The sequence below is a fragment of the Oncorhynchus mykiss genome, chromosome 5 (assembly GCF_057628025.1).
Source record: "Oncorhynchus mykiss isolate SJ-2025 chromosome 5, ASM5762802v1, whole genome shotgun sequence".
Lineage (NCBI taxonomy): Eukaryota > Metazoa > Chordata > Actinopteri > Salmoniformes > Salmonidae > Oncorhynchus > Oncorhynchus mykiss.
The window spans coordinates 46,189,458-46,212,762 of NC_143026.1; the positions used below are offsets into that span (position 1 = coordinate 46,189,458).

General features: G+C 42.2%; 1 protein-coding gene across 1 annotated transcript in view; it reads left to right on the plus strand.

Annotated features, from left to right (window-relative positions):
- The first annotated feature begins 3,499 nt into the window (after positions 1 to 3,499).
- Positions 3,500 to 23,305, plus strand: part of fam163ba (family with sequence similarity 163 member B, genome duplicate a) — a 43,110-nt gene continuing 23,304 nt past the window's right edge. The window contains exon 1 of the mRNA XM_021603102.3: positions 3,500 to 5,058. The gene's annotated coding sequence lies outside the window, so the exon portion shown is untranslated. The remainder of the gene's footprint in view (positions 5,059 to 23,305) is intronic.

Here is a 23,305-nt window from a genome sequence, read left to right on the forward strand (position 1 = left end):
ATCCAGGTGTTTTAATCGGCGTATGCTTACTTTGATTATGACCTTACGCCGATTTTTAAGATAAGCAGAGTACGGTGTTTACGTGACTAATGTAAATAATCTGCCTACTGCCATAATCCGTTTAATAGTGGAAACCTTAGTGTGCATGGAAATGTATGAGTACATTTTAATGAACATGCCAGATGTAGTCCTTGTAGGGGGATAGAGTCATTACTTTTGTCTGGAGTAAGACAAAAAAGATCTGTAATGAAAATAGAGTGCGTGTGTGTGTGCTAGATAGAAGTACACACACACATCTAGCTATTTGTCCTAGTTGCTGAAACCTCACCAGGTGTCAGTTTTCTAGGAACAATCACCTTTCACCTGGCTTTGGAGGAAGCTAATTCAAACGCACAATGTCTTTGAGGTAAAACAACATTAACTCCACTATTGTCCTGCTTTTCTGTGTCTCTCTCTCTTTCTATCTCTCTCTCGCTCGCGTAACACACCATTAACCCCAAAATTGTCCTTCCCATTCCTCCAGGGTTGAAGGAAGCAACAATCAGAACGCTATCAAATGTGTTTCTCTACATCAAGAAACACGGACACCTTCTTGTTTGCTGAAAAGGTTAGCCTTAGCCCCCTCGGCCATCAGGGTTTGAAGGTTGAGGGTGTGAGCAAGGGAGGGATGAAGGGATGGAGGCAGGGGGAGGTTATGAGTGGAGCTAATAGCCTCACACACACACTCAGCTAGAGAGGCAGCATGAGTAACGTAATGAGGGCCCAGTCCCTGAGGCCAGGGGTCTGCTGGGATTGATGCCCTCTCACTTTGTGAGATGTGACTATGCACCAGGCACACATGCACTGTATTGACTGTCTGACACTGTGTTTATTATCTTAATCCCTTACTGATGCTTCACTGATGCAGCTGCAATACAAAATGCATGCCACAAAGGAAGCTGTGAACTAAAGACGAGAGGGAGAGTGGGACTCCCATATCTACTGTGTGAAATACCACAGTGAGAAAAGGGCAACACCAGTGAAGAACTATTTGCACATCGTTACAACACTGTATGTAGACATAATATGACATTTTAAATGTCTTTATTCTTTTGGAACATCTGTGAGCATAATGTTCTCTGTTAATTTATATTGTTTATTCCACTCTTCTTTATTATCCACTTCACTTGGGAGAGAGAGTCACTCACTCCTGGAACATCCCAGCATACTGTTCTCTTTTCAGACAGGACTGCATAGGAGAGGATAAAGCAGGCTATGACAGGACGGGACAGGACACTTTCTTACTGGTCTGGACATGGGTATCAGGATAAGGTAAGACCCAGATGCAGACCGTTTTGAAGTAACAATGTTAATTACAGCAACAGAGGCAAAGGTACAGGGCGGCAGGCAGAGTGGTCAGGATGGCGAGTTCAGGGTCAAGACAGGCAAGGGTTAAAAACCAGGAGGGTGGGAAAAGACAGGAGCTGACAGGAAAAACACTGGTTGGCTTGACAAACAAGACGAACTGGCAACGGACAAACAGAGAACACAGGTATAAATACACAGGAGATAATGGGGAAGATGGGCGACACCTGGAGGGGGGTGGAGACAATCACAAAGATTGGTGAAACAGATCAGGGCATGACAATGGGACAATAACATAATATAGAATAGCACAGTATATATTAGGAACTAAAGTCGAATATAGTTCAGTATAGAATAGATACAATTTTTGCCATTATTGTAGCATGAATTATAAACAGTATATGTGGCTGTAAGAAACACTGTCACAGTCACAGTGCAATATAGAGATATTGACCTCACGTGACTGCCAGCTGTGGTTCTGCTCCCTCATTGGGCAACGTGTAGGAGGCCTGGGACCATAGAGGTTAACAATTACCACAGGCTGTATCCCAAATGGCACTCTTCCCTGCACTATGTAGTGCACTACTTTAGACCGATATACCCGATAGGCCCTGGTCAAAAGTAGTGCACGACATAGGGAATAGGGTGCCATTTGGGGGGGGCGGGGGGGCGGGGTACGACATAGAGGTTAATTAACATCCAGTACCATAAAGCAGTCCTAGAGGGGCCTGTGGGTTGTCTCTGTCTGTGTGGAAGGGCGAACTGTAGTAACAGAACAGAATAAAATAACCTCCCTTCTGTCTCCCTCCATCTATGAATAATAAAGAGCCTTGTCACTACAACACAGCCCAATCTCAGCCTCCCTCCTGTAATATTTGGAGGTTGAATAATTAATGCAATAAAAATAACTTTCTTCCCTCTGAGATGAGCTCTGGGGGTGAGGAAGTGAGGTGGTGGGGGGGGGGGGGGGGGGTGGTGTCTGTGATCGTCATCTAATTAATGTTTTCTACCAGTCTCGTTTGCTTTCTCCATATTTTTCCGATCCTTCTTTGCTATCCAAATCGTCTCATATTATTGTACAGGTTGTCTATATCGGGAAAGATGATACCTAGTCAGCTGCACAACTGAATACGTTCAACCAAAATGTGTCTTCCACATTTAACCCAACCCCTCTGAATCAGAGAGATGTGGTAGCCAAATTCCAAAGCAATTATAATTACTGTAAACAGATTTGTGGGGCGAAGAGATTTTAGAGAATCCATGCATCTTTTACAAATGCATATTCCTGTCTTTCAATGAAAACCCCTATTTTTGTGATCAATATTTTTTTCAATTTAAATGATCAGGGAATACAGACAGTAAGGAATTAGACAGCAATGTCTTATACCCCCCTCTACCTCCCCCCAACTTCCCGTCACCAACCATCCTTTATACAAATGGCGTTCCTAACTACCTGCTTCCCCAGTGGGGCTCAGCACCCGCTTAATAGACATATTGCGGTCTTTCAACGTTACAATTTGTAATAGGTTATGTACATCTGATCTGCCATCTCAGCAGTACCCAACAATACCCTAACTGCCCAGTGGGGCTCAGCACCCGCTAAGTAGCCCAGTCACTGATCATTACCATTCTGGCTGAAACAGCTAGGCCCACCACTGCTTGTTTTGGCCCCCAGACACACGTTGGTTGGTTGGTTGGGCTGGATGCGTTCTTTGTGTCCCAGTCTGCTCTCTCTGTTTTCACTCTTCTGCTCTAGCTCTCTCTTTCTGTATGGGTTCTCTAGCGCTATGCTCTCTCTCTCTCTCTGTCTGCAATCTCTCTTCTCTCTCTTCTCTCTCTCTGCTTTCTCTCTCTCTGCCCTCCCCTCACACGTTGCTCTTCGGTTACACTTTATAATAACTGTTATGAATAAGCCATTATAAATGCTTATTAGTATATGTACATGTTTTATGCATTATTGTAAACGTTATAGGCTATAATTCATTAGGAATTGTAAGGCTTATGACACTTATAAATGTTTGTAGCTGCTGTCCAGGTGCTGAAACATACAAACTTCAATCAGTTGTGTGTGTGTCACATGTTGATGGGGCTGCTGTGAGAAATGTCAGAAATATAGAAACAGACTGTTTATACCTACCAAAGTGTACAGAAACTTGCCATGCGAGTAGCCTAGTCTTAGCCTGGTTGCCAGTCTGTTAGCTAACATTCCACTCCTTGTACTCCATGTCATGTGCCAAAGGAAACAGACTGGCAACCTGGCTAGTCTAGCCTATTACATTGCAGTGGTTCATAACCGCTTTATGAAAAGTGGGCAATTCAACTGATGAGTAGATCTTCTTATATAGTCATCCCATCGAAGATGAGAATGACAGAAGAGGTGGCAAATCTAACTCTCACCACGTCGACATCTTTCCGAAGGCTGAATCTCGAGAGTCGATTTCTTAAGGACTCAACTTGCCACAGTCTTACCATTTCCATACTCTAAATGGACATGTGGGCATAGGAGGACCGCTGATTTAAGGACTACTGCTCTCTGATCATCCGCGGTTTATCGGATTCAGCAGTGAGATTTCGTGTTTCGTTTGTTTGTTCTGTCTCCATCTCAACGCCTTCGATTGGAACACCCCCAACGCCGATCATTTTAATGCCTACTAATCTTAATTTGATCTGCGAGCGCAAGAAAATAGGCTACAAAGCCAGGCTACAACGCGCAGTACACGACAATCAAAAAAATTTGAGCGACTACCCCGCAGAAGAATCTGACCGAGTGTCAGCAATACGGGCTACAGTAGCTGGCTGCCTGGATTTACCAACTGCAGCTACAAGCGCCCGTGCCCATATTACCAGTTAAGCCAAGACTTGTAGGGGAAAAAAATAACAGATTCAAATCCTTGACTGTTATTGCTCAAAGAAGCTCCGAAGACTGGAAATCTGACCCCTTTTAATGGTGAATAACAGCTTCGTGATATGGAGCTGTCGTGTTTTCCCCACATGACCGTTACACTTGCTGTCCTTATATGCGTTATCGGTGTAGGGACGGTATTTTGAAGATACCAGGCACAATAGCCTACAACCTATGAAACTTCATCCAAGTGGACGCTGATGGTGCACGACTGCCTTATAAAAACACAGTTTGTCGACTCTTTTGATGTAGGTTATTTTGAGATTATCATAAGCAGCTTTGGAGACGTTTTAGATTTTTTGCGTTACATATGCATTGAAAGGAGCCTGGAATTGGCCTTAGGACTTTTCTATCGCGAAATGAATGAGGATATAAGAGGAGAGCTACACACGCAAAACAAATAAGCAACGTGAAAATAACTAAAGGACAACAGCGATTTAAACGTGGTAGCTTGTGTGGACTCCACACTATTTATTTTGAGGTATTAGGATTTTTATTGAGTTTTTATTTCGTTGTGATTTTTGTAGACATTATCAACTCATTTTTTACTTCTTCAATCCTTTCCATAGTTCGTATGACATAGTTCTTCATGTAACGGTTTTGTGGACTGGTCACTTTGCTGGAAGGAAAGAGGTCATCATAACTGTTTTGGTTTACACTGAAGCAGTGGCAAGAAGCTAATCAGTATCACCCGAGGCTGCCCCGCGACCATTCGGTGTTTAATGTGCCAGCCTCACTGATGGTCGGAATAGAGCTCTCACGAGCCATCAACAACTCAGATGCGACCCGGTACATTTCAAATATCTGCAAAGGTAAGGTGTTAGCCTAACCATAGCTCCAGCAGCATGTTTTTGCCTAGAACGTGTGTCCTGATTGTTTCCTCCTGAAGTAGCTGTTGTTAGTTGTATAATTTCTCGACATTAGCATGACTAAACTTTATCTTTCTCGAATCAAGCTAAAAATGTAGTGTAGTTTTATGTTATTGGGTGACGCTAAAATCAGGTGTACCCATGCTTTGTTGTTCTTTGGGTTGACATTTAGAGTAATTGTTGGCTATTTATTATCTCCCGAAATACACTGTTACACATTTTCATACAACGAATTATGCCACAGGCCTACGATCAAACAATCACAAGTTGGAATAATTGAAGTTTTGGGTGTTCGAGTTTCCTCTCTCCCCAGTAGCGTTTAGGCTGCTGTCCATGGTGCTGAAGTGCACAAACTTGTATCTAGCGTCGAGCTCCCTACTCTCTTTCTCTCTCTCTCTCTCTGTGTGTGTGTGTACACGCTAGTTAAGCAGGGAGAGTTCAGAGTTTAAGCGGTTTTGTAGAATGTACCCAACTGTTTAGGGCTGGCTACTGACAAAACTTAAGTAGTATGATCAAACCAGACTCAAATGTCCTCCTCCTCCTTGTGTGCTTGTCTCTGTCTCACTGCTGCTCTCCTCTCCACAAAATAGTCTGTATCTGATGCTGTGTTATGATGCAGCCCTTATGTGACAGTGGAACCGCCTGCAGAGAGGTCTGCATGGTCATTGGTCACCATCATGCTAACACCAGTCTACAGCAGGCAGGGGAGGAAGGCTATGGAGACAAGACTACAGCAAGCTGGGCTAGGGAAGCCATAGACAAGAGAGTGGCTGGAATGGACGTTCCCATTGTATTTCTATGTTGTAAGGGGGGTCTGTGCCAGCATGGACACCATGCTAAAGCAGGCTAAAGCAGGCATGGGGCCTAAAGCTGTGGAGGCCATAGAAATGATATCACTAGAACTGACATTCCCTATCAAGTTGACTTTCAGTGATGCTTGGACTGGCTTCTATAATGGTGACAGGCCGGGCCTGCACCAGCAGGGTTTCCATGGTACATCAGGCAGAGGAAGTCTGATGAAGGTTATGGAGGCAGTGTCTGCATTATACCTTGAACCCAGAACCTTGTTGTGTGTATGTGTGTAACAGTCTGTCATGAGAGCCCCAGCATGGTCACAATGTATGTGAAGGACAGCAGGCAGGGGGCGATTAGGCAGGGTCTGCAACAGTCACCAGCAGTGATGTCATATGTCATCCCTGATGCTGTGTCTCTCTGAGTGGAGAGGGAGGAGGGGCGGAATCTGTTATCCCCAGTGGTGACTCGTTCTGTGACCCTTCCAACACCCTTGGCCCCCTGGTAACACAGCAATGAGTGACTGTTTTCCTGCCTCCCTCCCTGCCTGCCTGTCTCCCTGCCTCCCTCGCTCCCTGCCTGCTTCTCTGCCTGCCTATGTCCCTTCCTGCCTGATTCCCTCACTGCCTGCGTGCCTGCCCCCCTCCATCCCTCCCTCCTTGCCTGCCTGCCTTCTGGTCTCGTACTCCCTTACTACTGATTGGGAAGGCTGACTGAATTGGGGGAAGGGCATATTCTCAATGATAATGTTAAACACTTCCCCGTCCCTATTGTCTCCATCTCCCATCCCCCTCACACAGTGACACCTTTACACATTGCGCACACACACTAATGAACAGAGCCGTCTTCATTGCAAGAGTGATTGCGATAAATACAAGCCCATTCCAAAGGGTCATCCCAGCAAGGGGGGAGGAGGAGGACACTGAGGAAGAAACGATCCAGATCTGTGTGTTTTCATTCCTCCCCAAAGACTACTCGTATCTGTAGTTATGCTGTCCACGTGGTGACAAGACAGTCCATTGGGATTTTCACATATTCTTATGTTTTCATACATATCACTTGTAGGCTGGGGCTGCCTGCATTCTTACACCACATACAGTAAATTCCATACAAGTCTATAGTAGGCTGGATCTACCTTACAAGGCCTGTACATGCATGTTCATCAAGGGAATAATCAAGATTGGGCAGCACAGAACCATTGCCTCTAGAGTCTCTTGTGACAAACTTAACCAGCATGCACAGCAAGTGAGATTTGATTCTGAGTGCCAAGATTATTAACTCTGTTGTACCAGCCCAGTCTCTGTCATGTGATGTGTGTGTGGTGTCACCCTTTGCTCTCGCTAGTGGGAACCATGCTTTACTCTCTGCTCCATTGTCACGTCCTCTTAATGCTGTCTTTGACTCCCATCTAAGCCCAGTAGGTTGAGAGAGCAGAGCAGCACACACATGTGATACCCTATATTATATCCCCACTCCCATTTTCACAAGTCCCCTGACACCACGACACCCTCCACCCAATCCCCACAGTTGGGGAAATAAGAAACACACACACACACACACACACACACACACACACGTAAACACATACACAGGAGAAACACACACACACAGAAGAAACACATACACGCACATGTAAACACACACACACACACACACACAGATTGAGAGAGGAGAATGCAGTAGTAACCCCTTGAGCTACGCCATTACAGTTGTTTTCAATCACTTTGGACTTTGGTGCATTTTTTCAGATGTAAGTGGTATATTTTAAAAAAACTCTAGACTAATAACACGTAATGCCCCCTGTTTTATACTCAGAACATTTGATATTGTGTTCATTGGAGTTAAACACATCTTTCACCCCTGAGTCATTCATGCAAAATCAAAGTTGTCTGAGGAATGCCATGAGAACATTTAGTTTAGTCACCAATACATCAGATAGGCTCACCATTTAGTCATTTTAACTAACCATTTATTCTAACAGGGAAAATAATGCATTTTGAAGTGTTGATGAGAAGGAATAGTAGATTATAAATATCATTTCCATACCGTATTTGGATATAACTTGACATGCAGAATTTGTTTTTGCAAACCATATTTTTCGTCTTACAATTTCAGTATCCTTATACCAGCGGTTCCCAAACTAGGGCTTGTGACCCCGTGTGGGGTAGCCTGATATGAAAATGTTGTCGCGGGAGAATTTCAAAAAGCCTGGTGAAGAAATCTATACAGATCTTTATTTCATTTGATCAATAAAATATTCAAATTTTATATTTTATTTTTTATATTATTATTTATATTTATTATTTATTTTTTACATTTTTATATTTTATAATCTCGTTTTTGTACCTCAAAATCATTGTAATGTGGTTGACCTTAAAAAAATCGAAATGAAAAATGTTTCTAAAATTATTTTTAAAAGATCAAATTCAAACAATGAGAGAGAGCGCCCTTAGATCGTGGGAAAAGGCTACGCTTGACCATTGCATTTGAGTCACGGTGAATGGCTAGGCCCGCTATGCTTCTGCAAAATACACCGCCCACTATAGGCTAGTGGGATAGAATGGTGGGCTTTTGCGCATATGGGGCTCCATCTATGGTGGGACGGCAGGTAGGCCTCCGCACTCTGGTTATTGTGTCTCCCTCTGCCATATGGACGCATTGTATGATATACAGAGAGCAACTGGCAGCAAAAGAGCTGAGCGCAGAACTCTGAGATATACTGCAGCAGGTAACTTCGATTTAAAATCACATCCAGTACGCCCACGCCTGTTCGCATTACTGTGTGGAGATATGGAACAATTTACTGTTTCACACCGAGGCTTGGTGGTTATCAGTGGAATGTTGTAAAGATTTTTGTAATTGACGGAGGAATTGTCATCCGCAATGAATGTACTTTTTTTTTTAACGTAAACTTTCTGTGTGAGGGAAATAAAATGTGTCTCCTTGCCTACATAACAGATATAGGCTATTTGGAGAACAAACTGAACACAAACATGCAGGGGAACTTCAAAAACATTCTACTGATGAGTGGATTCAGAGGAAAGACACACACGCACGAAGAAACATATACACACACACACCACAGTCTCCCAGCAGCAGCCATCATGCTCCCAGCCTCCCAGCATGCTACACATGTCCCCTCCCTCCACTCACCCCCTCCCCCCACCTCCTCCGGCCCCTCCTCCACTACCATCATCATGTAGCCCTGGCCTCAGCTTCAGTCACAGGGTGCTTAGAGACCTGGTTGCCATGCCTCCTTCAGCAGGGCCATGACCGAACAACATGAAAGGCTGCATCTGAAATGCCACCCTATTACAATACAGTGCATTATTTTTGACTGGGCTCTGGTCCAAGATTGTGCACTAAAGAATAGGGTGCCATTTTGGAAGACATCAAAGTCTCCACATTAGACTCACCAGCCCATAAAGAAAGGGCCTTTGGAAATTAATTCAATGGATATCAAGGCACTGGGATGTAATGTTCCCCGGTCTGTGTTATAACCCCGAATGTCACATGGTCTGTGATGTGTTTGTCGTACAGGACGAAGTACATACAGGGCATTTCTCAAGTTATTTCTTGGATGGTTCGTCACTGTTTTGCCCCGTTTATTAGGTACACCACCCCGTTCATGGAAAGTTAGAATGGGCAAAACGGATGACCTAAGTGACTTTGAGCGTGGTACGATCGTATGGTAAATTAGCGGACACTTTTATCCAAAGCGACTTACAGAACTGCCGGTTAACGGTGACGCATACAAAATATTCAGGATACGGCACACGTAAGAATCAAACAAGCAACCCTGTTGTTACCAGCATCGTATGTTCTTTGCACAGTAGGCAGACAGGATACATCTCAACTCCTTTCTTGTTGGATGGCTGTTGGATGACTCTTGGAGGATTTAAATGTACCTTTGTTATGCTGTACTGGCTTAGCGGGAGCAATTTGAATGTGCATGTTGTTGTTGCTGTTGAATGTATGGAGAAAGACACAGCAGGTTACAACCGTGTATCTGTGTGTCAGAACATAGTGGTTAGTCCATATCCGACATTTCTCCGAGCGATGTTTCAATGCACCGCCGCCTACAGTCACCACAGCAACACAGAGGCAAACAGCAAGAGAGCGAGAAAGGGGGCCGGAATAAATAACAAGAAAAAGACTTGAATGGCGGCCTGCCAAAACAGAGGATGGAGATATAAAAAGATGAAGAAAATCAACTATTTTAGTGGCACTGACTGTACACGCTTGCCCTACAGAAGCCACTCTGTAAAGAGGGAGAGGTGACAAAAAAAAACATGCACACAGCGTGTGCTGACAAAGGGTCTTTTTATTTCATTCTGGTAAACAGAAGTTAGAGGAGACAACTTTTCCAGTAAAATAGAAGGCAGAGCTCGGAGGTTAACCTTCAGCTTCTAATAAATGACCTCTGTTGATATTCACTCAGCCAACAGTCTCAACCTTCTTTTGTTACATGTAACCCAGGCTCCCATGTAACCCAGGCTCCCATGTAACCCAGGCTCCCATGTAACCCAGGCTCCCATGTAACCCAGGCTTACATGTTGTTCTGCCCAGGGAGTACCCCCTCATGTGCAACTGGCCATTAGGACAAGTCTGCGTCCAAAATGGAACCCTGTGCACTACTATTGGCCAGGGCCCATAGGGATCAGGGCCTAATTTCCCAGTTGCATGTAACTTAAAGACATTATCCTGTACTTTGGCGACTAGTAAGTGTTTTCTAAACCTCACACTTTGGGCTGGATGTGTCAATGTGTAGTTCTATGAGCAGAGTTACTGTCTCACCTCAATTAGCCAAGACATCCCTAGTTTGAAAGCAACTGTTTCCTAGAAGCTGTGTGGCACCATTTTCTTGACATTTACCGCCCCCCTCCCCCCTCGGCATTTGAGTGGCAGGTAGCATGAGGCACACACAGCAGAGAGCGCGAGAGCAATAATATCATGCCCACATTTGCACATTTGTGACTTAGTGTGCAATTTTCTGGGACAAATACTGCCTAAAAAGTATACAAAAGTACCAGCGAATTTCCCAAACAAGCAATCAAGTAGAGAGAACGTTCGCTAAGTGTGTCATTTGGATACTGATAGGATAAAAAGAAAAGCAGTGCTGCTCTCGGATCAGCTTTCTCCATTCAAAGCGTACTTTAACTTCAAAAATATTCCACAATACTGATAACCGATCAGCTCCTGACCTAGAGAGAAATTACCACCTATGGCTGTAAATAGGCTATATTTTCATGCCATCATCTCAGTTTTCATTTTATCTTTCACTTGATGTAACAATTGCCAATACTTCGGCAATGTTGTATTTGTAGTCAACTTCGTTCTGAAGATATTGGCAGTCACAGTCAGACAGATGGCATAAACATATTGATTCCATGTTTAGCTGAGATGTTCTGTGAATAAAGTGATGAGGACGAGCAAAAAAAGCAACTAATGATGCACTTTGGCTGCTCTATGAGTGGTCTGGATCGATCATAGATGTGCGAAGGTTACTAACGAAGGCTCATGGAAACACCTTGGCTCTAACGAGGTCTTAACGCTACGAAGGCTTTGGGAAACGAGACCCAGGGAATAGGGTGCCATTAACAAAAAATAATTTCACCTTTATTTTATCGGGGAGTCATACTGAGCCCAAGGTCTCTTTTACAGATGAACCCTGAATTACAGAAATGACAGAAAATACACACATCAAACTATAAATACAAAATGCAAGCCGAAAGAAAAACAAGGACACAAAAACAAACATTAATCGGTAATAAGGTCCTCAATCAGCTTTCTGAATTGCCCTAGAGACACCAGCACATCACATTCTAAGAACATTTTGAAGATTGTTCCACAAATAAGGTGCATAGAAACTAAAAGCTAATTTACTCCACTCAGTAGAGAACAAAGGAATTTTTTTCAGAGTTAGCCGTCCCTGAGACGGGGTGTGGTAACTCTTATGTCTTAAGTTTAGTAACGATGTTAGATACAGTGGGGCTTTTTTTGCAAAAGGGCTTTATAAATGAAAATATAGCAATGTATCAACCGACTTGACATCAAAGTGGGTCAACCAACTTACTGGTAGAGAATGCAGTGATGAGTACTAAAACTGTTGCCCTTAATGAAGCGCTATGACAACCTGCATCTAACAGCTTTAATGAAGTGGCAGCTGCATTCACATAGATGATGTCGCCATAGGAACGTTGACTGAATAATCTGCTTTCTACAATTTAGCAGGAGGCAGGGCCTGTTATAGAAGACGGCCATTTTTATTCTTAGCTTCAACTCATGGATATGGTTTTTCAACCCTTTCCTGCAGTCAAATGACCAAATTGCCCGCTATTGGCCTCATGGGCGTAATGTTATTAATATTTTTCATCATTAATAAACATTATTTCTGAAAACCCACTGAAATTCCGGCGTTTCCATGTTAAACGGTTTTGTTATATTTCAGTCTTCTGTGATCTATATAAAGTGTAATGTTGGGATACAAACTAAAAATGTTATACATTTCAACTCTGTATCTGACATGGTACAGGTGTCTTATTTTTTAAGCCCTTAACCATGTGTGGGAGGTGTATACTTTTGTTTCAAAGTAGATTTGTTCAAGATTACTGGGTCTATGTGACCATAATCTTGCCACTGCAGTAAAATGTTATTAAAAAAACAGCTTTTCATCTATCCAAGTGCCCAGATATATGTATCAGTGACACTATCAATATAGACATATATAGTACATATTCTTAAATCATCAGAGTTATTTTTATGTGCTCTAGATAACAACATGTACTTTGTTTTGCCTGCATTCAATACTAATTTCAGGTCGATAAAGTTTTTTCGGTAATACAATGAAGGCAGACTGTAGTTCAGATAGAGCCTGGTCAACCGTGGGGGCAATAGCATACATAGCAGTATCATCGGCATACAAGGGCAGGTTACATTTTTTTTACAGACACGTCAATATTGTTAATGTAAAAAGTATAGGACCCGGAATCAAGCCCTGCGGGACACCTTTCATAATATCCAGGAAACCTGATATAACACCATCAGTAGATATGCATTGAGTTCTATCTGTCAAGTTATTGTTGAAAAGCCTCTGAATTAGCAACGAGTGAACAGTATCGAAAGCCTTTGACAGGTCAATGAAGAGGGCAGCACAATGTTGCCTTTTATCTATACAGTTAACCACACAATTTCTAATAATAATTTGTCGCAGCCCTTCTCTTATGAGTCTTCCCCACTTTATACACTGTGAATAGGCCAGCATCTTGCCTATGCCGCTCTGTACCATCACTCATTCATATATCTTTATGTACATATTCTTTATCCCTTTACACTTGTGTGTGTATAAGGTAGTAGTTTTGGAATTGTTAGTTAGATTACTCGTTGGTTATTACTGCATTGTCGGAACTAGAAGCACAAGCATTTCGCTACACTCGCATTAACATCTGCTAACCATGTGTATGTGACAAATACATTTGATTTGATTTGAGGATAGCCTTGTGAAACCAGACTGACTGCTTTGCTCACGTTAAGTTCCACTTCCCTTTGAGCTGCTCTCTAGATATCAGGCTGGTTTAACAAGGCTTAGTCTGGGTATCCTCAGGGGTACTAGCATAGATATAGAATACTAGATAGGCTGATATTATATAGCACCTACATTGGGGAGAACAAGTATTTGATACACTGACGATTTTGCAGGTTTTCCTACTTACAAAGCATGTAGAGGTCTGTAATTTTTTGTCATATGTACACTTCAACTGTGAGAGATGGAATCTAAAACAAAAATCCAGAAAATCACATTGTATGATTTTTAAGTAATTAATTTGCATTTTATTGCATGACATAAGTATTTGATCACCTACCAACCAGTAAGAATTCCGGCTCTCACAGACCTGTTAGTTTTTCTTTAAGAATCCCTCCTGTTCTCCACTCATTACCTGTATTAACTGCACCTGTTTGAACTCGTTACCTGTATAAAAGACACCTGTCCACACACTCAATCAAACAGACTCCAACCTCTCCTCAATGGCCTAGACCAGAGAGCTATGTAAGGACATCAGGGATAAATTGTAGACCTGCACAAGGCTGGGGTGGGCTGCAGGACAATAGGCAAGCAGCTTGGTGAGAAGGCAACAACTGTTGGCGCAAATATTAGAAAATGGAAGAAGTTCAAGATGACGGTCAATCACCCTCGGTCTGGGGCTCCACGCAAGATCTCACCTCGTGGGGCATCAATGATCATGAGGAAGGTGAGGGATCAGCCCAGAACTACACGGCAGGACCTGGTCAATGACCTGAAGAGAGCTGGGACCACAGTCTCAAAGAAAACCATTAGTAACACACTACGCCGTCATGGATTAAAATCCTGCAGCGCACGCAAGGTCCCCCTGCTCTAGCCAGCGCATGTCCATGCCCGTCTGAAGTTTGCCAATGACCATCTGGATGATCCAGAGGAGGAATGGGAGAAGGTCATGTGGTCTGATGAGACAGAAATAGAGCTTTTTGGTCTAAACTCCACTCGCCGTGTTTGGAGGAAGAAGAAGGATGAGTACAACCCCAAGAACACCATCCCAACCATGAAGCATAGAAGTGGGTCGTGGCTGGGTCTTCCAGCATGACAACGACCTGAAACACACAGCCAGGGCAACTATGGAGTGGCTCCGTAAGAAGCATCTCAAGGTCCTGGAGTGGCCTAGCCAGTCTCCAGACTTGAACCCAATAGAACATCTTTGGAGGGAGCTAAAAGTCCGTATTGCCCAGCGACAGCCCCGAAACCTGAAGGATCTGGAGAAGGTCTGTATGGAGGAGTGGGCCAAAATCCCTGCCGCTGTGTGTGCAAACCTGGTCAAGAACTACAGGAAATGTATGATCTCTGTAATTGCAAACAAAGGTTACTGTACCAAATATTAAGTTCTGCTTTTCTGATGTATCAAATACTTATGTCATGCAATGAAATGCAAATTAATTAGTTATTCATACAATGTGATTTTCTGGATTTTTGTTTTAGATTCCGTCTCAGTTGAAGTGTACCTATGATTAAAATTACAGACCGCTACATGCTTTGTAAGTAGGAAACACTGCAGATTTAGCAGGTTATCAAATACTTGTTCACCCCACTGTACATATGGTCTGTGGGTACTAGCACCCCATGTTTAGAACCAGCAATGACGTATAGCAGTGAATAATCAACACTAACAAGACAGTGAAGTTTCACACAGCACAGACCAACTCTTCAAAGGTTCACAGACGATCAGATCATTGAATGCCAGACATGACGTAATCCTGCACGGTGTACGTTCTCTACACATATATTCAGGATACAACAACCGTGATGTCTATCTGATGGGGACGGTGATCGATAGTGTTCTTTTGTAATGTTCTCATTCTAGAACCCATCATGTGATTCCATGCAATGTGGTGTTCTGGGTTTCGTATTGTATATATGATGGATGACAAGCTGAGCTCTTCTTATGGAGTGTCTGTCTGTGTGCTTACCAGGATCTTTACGTTGACATTAAGCTGTCTGCCTTCTAGGCAAAGTGTGTGTGTGTGGGGAGTCCATCTGTCTGCTGACAATGTGCTACTTACAGTTCGATCTTCCCCTCCTGCTCGAAGAGAAAGGCCTTAGCCCACTTTTGGGGTCATTTGGAAGTGAGGACTAGCTAACAAGGTTTTCATGATGTAATATGGTTCTTGGATCTTTTCTCAGAAACCTACCCACTCATATCATCTTTGTTGCCTGCCTCTTGTGTATTATACGGTTTGGCTGGGTACAGGTACTGTAGGTCAGGTGTGTCTGTGTGCGTGCTTCTATGTCTCTGTTTTACAATATGTATGTGTATTTGTGCATCTAAATGTCTGTTTTCTGTCTGTACAAACCCATTTCCTACTCTGCCTGGGGTGTCAACTGACATGACCCCGCCCTCCAAGCTGAAACCAACCAATAACCAGTCTCTCTGATTTGGGTCTGATTTGATTGGTCCTGTGTTAAGACGAAAAAGATTGAGGGAAAATCATTAGGATTATCTGATTGTATGGCATCGGGGAGCTAGTGTAATATAATCAATTTTAATTCTACTGAGACGCCTGAGAATTAAAAAAAAATTGTGAATTAAATTTGTTCCAGGGCAGTGAGTTATTATATCCTCAGCGTTCTGGTCCAGCAGTGGCATGGCCGTTTGTAAGATGTGTTAGAGAGACACAGAGCTCAGTTGACAGTATTATTGATGAAAGTAGACACACACATGCGTAATGTAATGCTAGACTGAAAGCTTGTTTGCATTGTTATGATTGTCAGGCCCTGTTGCCTGCCTCTTGTGTGTGTTTTTCCATAGTCTCTCTTCATAAGAGACCAACTACAGTCATTATATCCAGTATGAGGCTGCTAGATATGATTAGAATAATTCCTTGTGGCCACTGCTGATGATTCTATATCATTGTGTTTACTTGATAGCTACCTACACAAATAGTTAGCTAGAACAAAGTGTTAATAAGATAAAAACAATTCATTAAAAAGATTTAAAAGCAATACAAAGAAAATTTGTCCAGTAGGCATCTACTGATCATATTAGGCTGTTGATGATTCTAGTCTTCTTATTATACTGTTGATGATTCTAGTCTTCTTATTATACTGTTGATGATTCCAGTCTTCATATTATATACAGTGGGCAGAACAAGTATTTCATACACTGCCGATTTTGCAGGTTTTCCCACTTACAAAGCATGTACAGGTCTGTAATTTTTATCATAGGTACACTTCAACTGTGAGAGACGGAATCTAAAACAAAAATCCAGAAAATCACATTGTATGATTTTTAAGTAATTCATTTGCATTTTATTGCATGACATAAGTATTTGATCACCTACCAACCAGTAAGAATTCCGGCTCTCACAGACCTGTTAGTTTTTCTTTAAGAATCCCTCCTGTTCTCCACTCATTACCTGTATTAACTGCACCTGTTTGAACTCGTTACCTGTATAAAAGACACCTGTCCACACACTCAATCAAACAGACTCCAACCTCTCCACAATGGCCAAGACCAGAGAGCTGTGTAAGGACATCAGGGATAAATTGTAGACCTGCACAAGGCTGGGATGGACTACAGGACAATAGGCAAGCAGCTTGGTGAGAAGGCAACAACTGTTGGCGCAAATATTAGAAAATGGAAGAAGTTCAAGATGACGGTCAATCACCCTCGGTCTGGGGCTCCATGCAAGATCTCACCTCGTGGGGCATCAATGATCATGAGGAAGGTGAGGGATCAGCCCAGAACTACACGGCAGGACCTGGTCAATGACCTGAAGAGAGCTGGGACCACGTCTCAAAGAAAACCATTAGTAACACACTACGCCGTCATGTATTAAAAATCAGGTCCCCCTGCTCTAGCCAGCACATGTCCAGGCCCGTCTGAAGTTTGCCAATGACCATCTGGATGATCCAGAGGAGGAATGGGAGAAGGTCATGTGGTCTGATGAGACATAAATAGAGCTTTTTGGTCTAAACTCCACTCGCCGTGTTTGGAGGAAGAAGAAGGATGAGTACAATCCCAAGAACACCATCCCAACCGTGAAGCATAGAGGTGGAAACATCATTCTTTGGGGATGCTTTTCTGCAAAGGGGACAGGACGACTGCACCGTATTGAGGGGAGGATGGATGGGGCCATGTATCGCGAGATCTTGGCCAACAACCTCCTTCCCTCAAGAAGAAGATGGGTTGTGGCTGGGTTTTCCAGCATGACAACGACCCGAAACACACAGCCAGGGCAACTAAGGAGTGGCTCCGTAAGAAGCATCTCAAGGTCCTGGAGTGGCCTAGCCAGACTCCAGACCTGAACCCAATAGAAAATCTTTGGAGGGAGCTGAAAGTCCGTATTGCCCAGCGACAGCCCCGAAACCTGAAGGATCTGGAGAAGGTCTGTATGGAGGAGTGGGAACTACAGGGAACGTATGATCTCTGTAATTGCAAACAAAGGTTTCTGTCCCAAATATTAAGCTCTGCTTTTCTGATGTATCAAATATTTATGTCATGCAATAAATGCAAATTAATTGCTTAAAAATCATACAATGTGTTTTTCTGAATTTTTGTTTTAAAATCCGTCTCTAACAGTTGAAGTGTACCTATGATAAAAATGACAGACCTCTACATGCTTTGTAAATAGGAAGGTTATCAAATACTTGTTCTCCCTACTGTATACTGTTGATGATTCTAGTCTTCATATTATATATACTGTTGATGATTCTAGTCTTCATATTATGTAAACGGTTGATGATTCTATTCTTCATATTATATAAACGGTTGATTCTAGTCTTCATATTATATATACTGTTGATGATTCTAGTCTTCATATTACATAAACGGTTGATGATTCTAGTCTTCATATTATATAAACGGTTGATTCTATTCTTCATATTATATAAACGGTTGATTCTAGTCTTCATATTATATATACTGTTGATGATTCTAGTCTTCATATTATATAAACGGTTGATGATTCTAGTTTTCATATTATATAAACAGTTGATGATTCTAGTCTTCATGTTATATATACTGTTGATGATTCTAGTCTTCATATTATATATACTGTTGATGATTCTAGTCTTCATATTATATAAACGGTTGATTCTAGTCTACATATTATATAAACTGTTGATGATTCTAGTCTTCATATTATACTGTTGATGATTCTAGAGTCCATTCTAATATAGAACTGTTAGTTATAGCGTTATTATGGCATTGTAATAATCAGTTTATAGTGAAAATGCACATTAATCCAGTCCCTCTTGCATCATATGAAATAAATGGCCTCTATATACACTACTGTTCAAAAGTTTGGGGTCACTTAGAAATGTCCTTGTTTTTGAAAGAAAAGCACATTTTCTGTCCATTTTAAAATAACATCAAATTGATCAGAAATACAGTATAGACATGGTTAATGTTGTAAATGACTATTGTAGCTGGAAACGGCAGATTTTTAACATGGACATTTCTAAGTGACCCCAAACTTTTGAACTGTAGTGTATGAGGTCTTCTTGGTTTTAGATGGAAACTCCTCTGCTCGAAGTTTAATTAGTGCTAGGCACAGTTAATGGATAACCTTTGGACTCTGCACACAATTTGCTCTCTATTCATTTTCCATCAATCGTCTTCCGTCCTGGAGGCATACGCTATGTGGGAACACAATTTGCTCCAGGTCAGGACAAAGCTTTGGTCAGCTGTCTGATGTCTGATCTATTTCCTGTTTTATTTCTGCGTTCCTTCGGCGGAGTTATTCACCATGTAGTCGTGTGGTGCCAGAGATCTCCCCATAGATTGGTTGGTGGTAGCTAGATGGTGACCATTGTCAAGTCGGGTGTTTGAGCTATACGTGTCTGCCTCTGTCAGTGTTTCTTACTGTGTGTCTTCTTGGAACAATGCTGATGAATCACAAGATCACAAAAGTGCAATTCAGGCTTAATTGAATTGTGTGTCTCATTTATGTGTGACTTGGTGCGTACCTTCTTGGCCCCGTCTTTCACACACACACACTAGCTACGTGCATCACAGCACTATGGAATGCGTGGGTTGTAACGACTCGCCTCAGCCTCTCAACACCAGAAGCCAAGGGTACATGTTAATATGCTGTTGCCATGACTACAGGCTGACATTTTGTGCTCCAAGGGGTGGGAACTGATGTGTCTGTTATAGTAAGGATGTCATGTTGACCTGTCAGAGGGCAAGGTTGGGGACGGTTGAATGGGCATAGTATGATCCTGATGTACTGAATGTGTTGGCTTCTCGAGCTGTGTACGTTCTGTATACATAGACTAGCGGGCATATGTAATATAAGACATCATGTCATATATGTTCCCAGACAGAGGGGGCCACAGGCAAAACTAGTTTGTCTTTGTCTAAAGATACAGATATGACTTAAAGGCGTTGCATGGTCAATCTGATGTCAGAATTGGCTGTACACCATTTACTGCGATGCCGCTCTCCGCAAACTTCAGGGCTTTCATACTTATTGTGCTTAGCAGAGCAGAGCTACTGTGAAGGAGGTTGTCAATGAAGTGAGTTTGTGTTTAAACAGGACGTACCGCCCGCACCTACCGTCAACCAATCATGTAAATGCGGAGCTATACGGAGCCATCCACATTGTTACAAAATTTGATTTGGCCTCCGGAGGCTCCACAATTACGCCACACCCTCCATACGAAGCCTCCGACCACATCTTTGGATCAAGCATAAATTGGCTTTCACAGTAAGTATATGGCTCAGTCCTTTTGGCCCCCCTTGGAAGTATAGGGTTGGGTATCCACCATGACACTTCACCTCAGTCTATATTTTACTGACAGCTCACAAAAAAAACATGTATAATGGCAATATATTTGCGCGTTATGTTAAAACTGTGTGCCATAGTTCTGAGAAATGTCCAGGTACTTTGCAATAATTCATGGTGCGGCACCACCACATAAAAAATATGGAACTTGATGAACTCCCGAGCCTGTATAACAGTTGGTTTACACTGTCTTGGTCAGTTGGGCATATTTTAGCTGTGTCACCGTGTCACTGGCAGCATCATGTTTACCTGGCCCTGTGGTGTCTCTGTCTCTCTGATAAACTCACCCCCCCCCCTTCTCTCCATCTCACTCATTCATCACCCCCCCCCCCCCCCCTCCTCTTTGTGTGCCTCATTTGTCCAGTCGTGGTGGGGATTGATGGACCTCTCTTTTTTCTCTCGGGTGCGTGCTCTCTCTTTCTCTCTCTCTCTATTCCGCCACCTGCCTCACAACTGCGCCATGCCTCGCAGATGCTGGAGGAGGGAGATGACGGGATGATAGGAGGAAGAAAGAGGGAACTGTTGTATTCATGTCTTAATCTTTAGCTAGATTTCCATCCAATTTGTGACAGATTTTCATGTGAATATTATTCATTTATTTTCATTTAAAAGATGGACATTTTGCCACCAGAGTTGTTTCCATCAGACTCACTTTGTTGCGTATTAAAGTCTGTACAGATATGGGATCTTAATTTGAGAAAATATGCAGCAACAGGAAATGCAAAATATTATGTTAATTTTTCGTAAGGGGAAAAAAGTGCAAATTACAAACTTCAGACACTTTTTTCCAACCTCAAATTCACTACAAGTTGAACATTTCCTGCATTGCAGTGTAGTTTTCATGTACCGAATATAAAACATGAGTTTAATGTGTTTCCATTGCTTTTTTCTACCGATAGTTGTCACACAAATTGTTGCGATAAATGGCAAACTTGTCCTAACTTCTTAATTTGTTTTTTCTTCTAAGCAACTCAGGCTTTAAACTTACTCTCGAAAGTTGTAATAGCAGAATGCATAAGGTGAGATTTCGAAATTGGGTAGTGCTTCATCAGTTCCTCTTGTCATGTTAGTCAATGGCATACCTTACAGAGCTATTTCTAACTTGTCAGAAATGTCCAGATCAACTAGCCCAAGTCAGCTGTTTTTTTATTTCGTTTTTTTAGCCCATAGACATTGTTGTAATTTTTTTAGTCACTCAAATATCGCATAAATACACATTAGACATGGCAAAATGTACAGAATTCAGTGGCGATTTTAGCATGTTAATCTTGGTGGGGCAAAAAAAAAAAAGAAGTGGGATGCATGCCAGCAAAGCCACTACAAAACACTAAACAATACATGAATTGCACTATAACGGTGACAAACGGTGCCCACAAACTGTTGGGCCTACATAAAGCTTTCCCAACAGCAGTCACAACACTTTACCACTGTTACACCTTGCTATCAGCAGAGCCTTGTCTAGCAGCGAAACAGTTCATTCAGCCTCATTTACTTCCTTTAAAAAAAACATAGCTTATATGGCTGACTTGCTTAAACAAATGTGGTTTCTAATGACAATTCAGGTTACAAACTATGGCATAAGGGGACGACAAGCGGATAAGAGGCAATCTGTAATTTTGTTGAAGACATTAATGAGCGAGCTAGGACGGACAAAGGCAAAATAACAATTTGTTTAGCACTTTTGAAATGTACAGCGACAGAATTCAGAACATGAGCCGTTCTTACAGTAATCTCCCTGTACACCAAGTCAGAACCGTAGGATAAATAAAGGCGGCATATAACCAGACAATAAAAGCTCTTACAATATTTGATGATTACATTTCTCTAAAACAGATTATAGGCTACATGTGCACCACAAAGTCAGAACAGTAGGCGAAATGAAGAGGGGTAAATAGACCAAATTATTATGGTGACGCACACGGTCTACTAACATCTTACTACACTATATACATTTAGTATTACTTTTCGAAGCTACGGTATACATATCTCCCTGGCATATTACATCATTTATGCAGCAGCATACAATACATTTTTGGACTCACCTTGTTGTGCTGTGCTCACTTGAACAGGAAGGTGGCACGGCGGTCCTTTTTGGCAATTTTGTCATCAAAGTCTGTAATTCTCTGACTTTATGGTGCTTTCAAAACAACTGGGAACTTGAAAGAAAACAGGGCCCAATCATGATGACGTCATTGATCTTCAGGTCGTAGCTCTAGAAAGATGCCGGATTTACAACTCAAATCATGCATCATTGACAGCATGGCCAATGTTGAATGTTTATCATTTTAAACTTGGAAAAGATCATCCGAGATAAGGGACCACACAGCCACTCCACAGAATAGCAGGCTAGTGATTATACTTATTTTCCACCATAATTTGCAAATAAATTCATTAAAAATCCTACAATGTGATTTTCTGGATTTTGTTTTCTCATTTTGTCTGTCATAGTTGAAGTGATGATGAAAATTACAGGCCTCTCTCATCTTTTTAAGTGGGAGAAATTGCACAATTGGTGGCTGACTAAATACTTTTTTGCCCCACTGTACACACGTAAATTTTTCCCCGCTCCATTGGTTAGAGCCTGTATGTAAGCATTTCACTGTAAGGTATTTGGCGCATGTGACAAATAAACTTTGATTTGATTTTCAATACCCGAGCCTTTTTCTAAAATGTGTTATGATCTTGGAGAACACGTTGGGAGGGATCTTAGACCATTCCTCCATACAGAATCTTTCCAAATCTTTGATATCCTTCATCTGCTCTTATGGACTTCCCCTCTTCAATTCAAACCACAGGTTTTCAATGGGGTTCAAGTCCGGAGACTGACCATTACAAAATGTTGATTTTGTGGTCTATTGACCATTTTGTTGTGGATTTTGATTAGTGCTTGGGGTTGTTGTCTTGATGGAAGATCCCCTTGTGGCCAAGTGTCAGCCTCCTGGCAGAGCCAACCAAGTTTTTGGCTAAAATGTCCTGGTACTTGGTAGAGTTCTTGTTGACCTTAACAATGGCCAGTGGTGTAAAGTACTTAAGTAAACATACTTTAAAGTATTACTTAAGTCATTTTTGGGGGCTTCTGTAC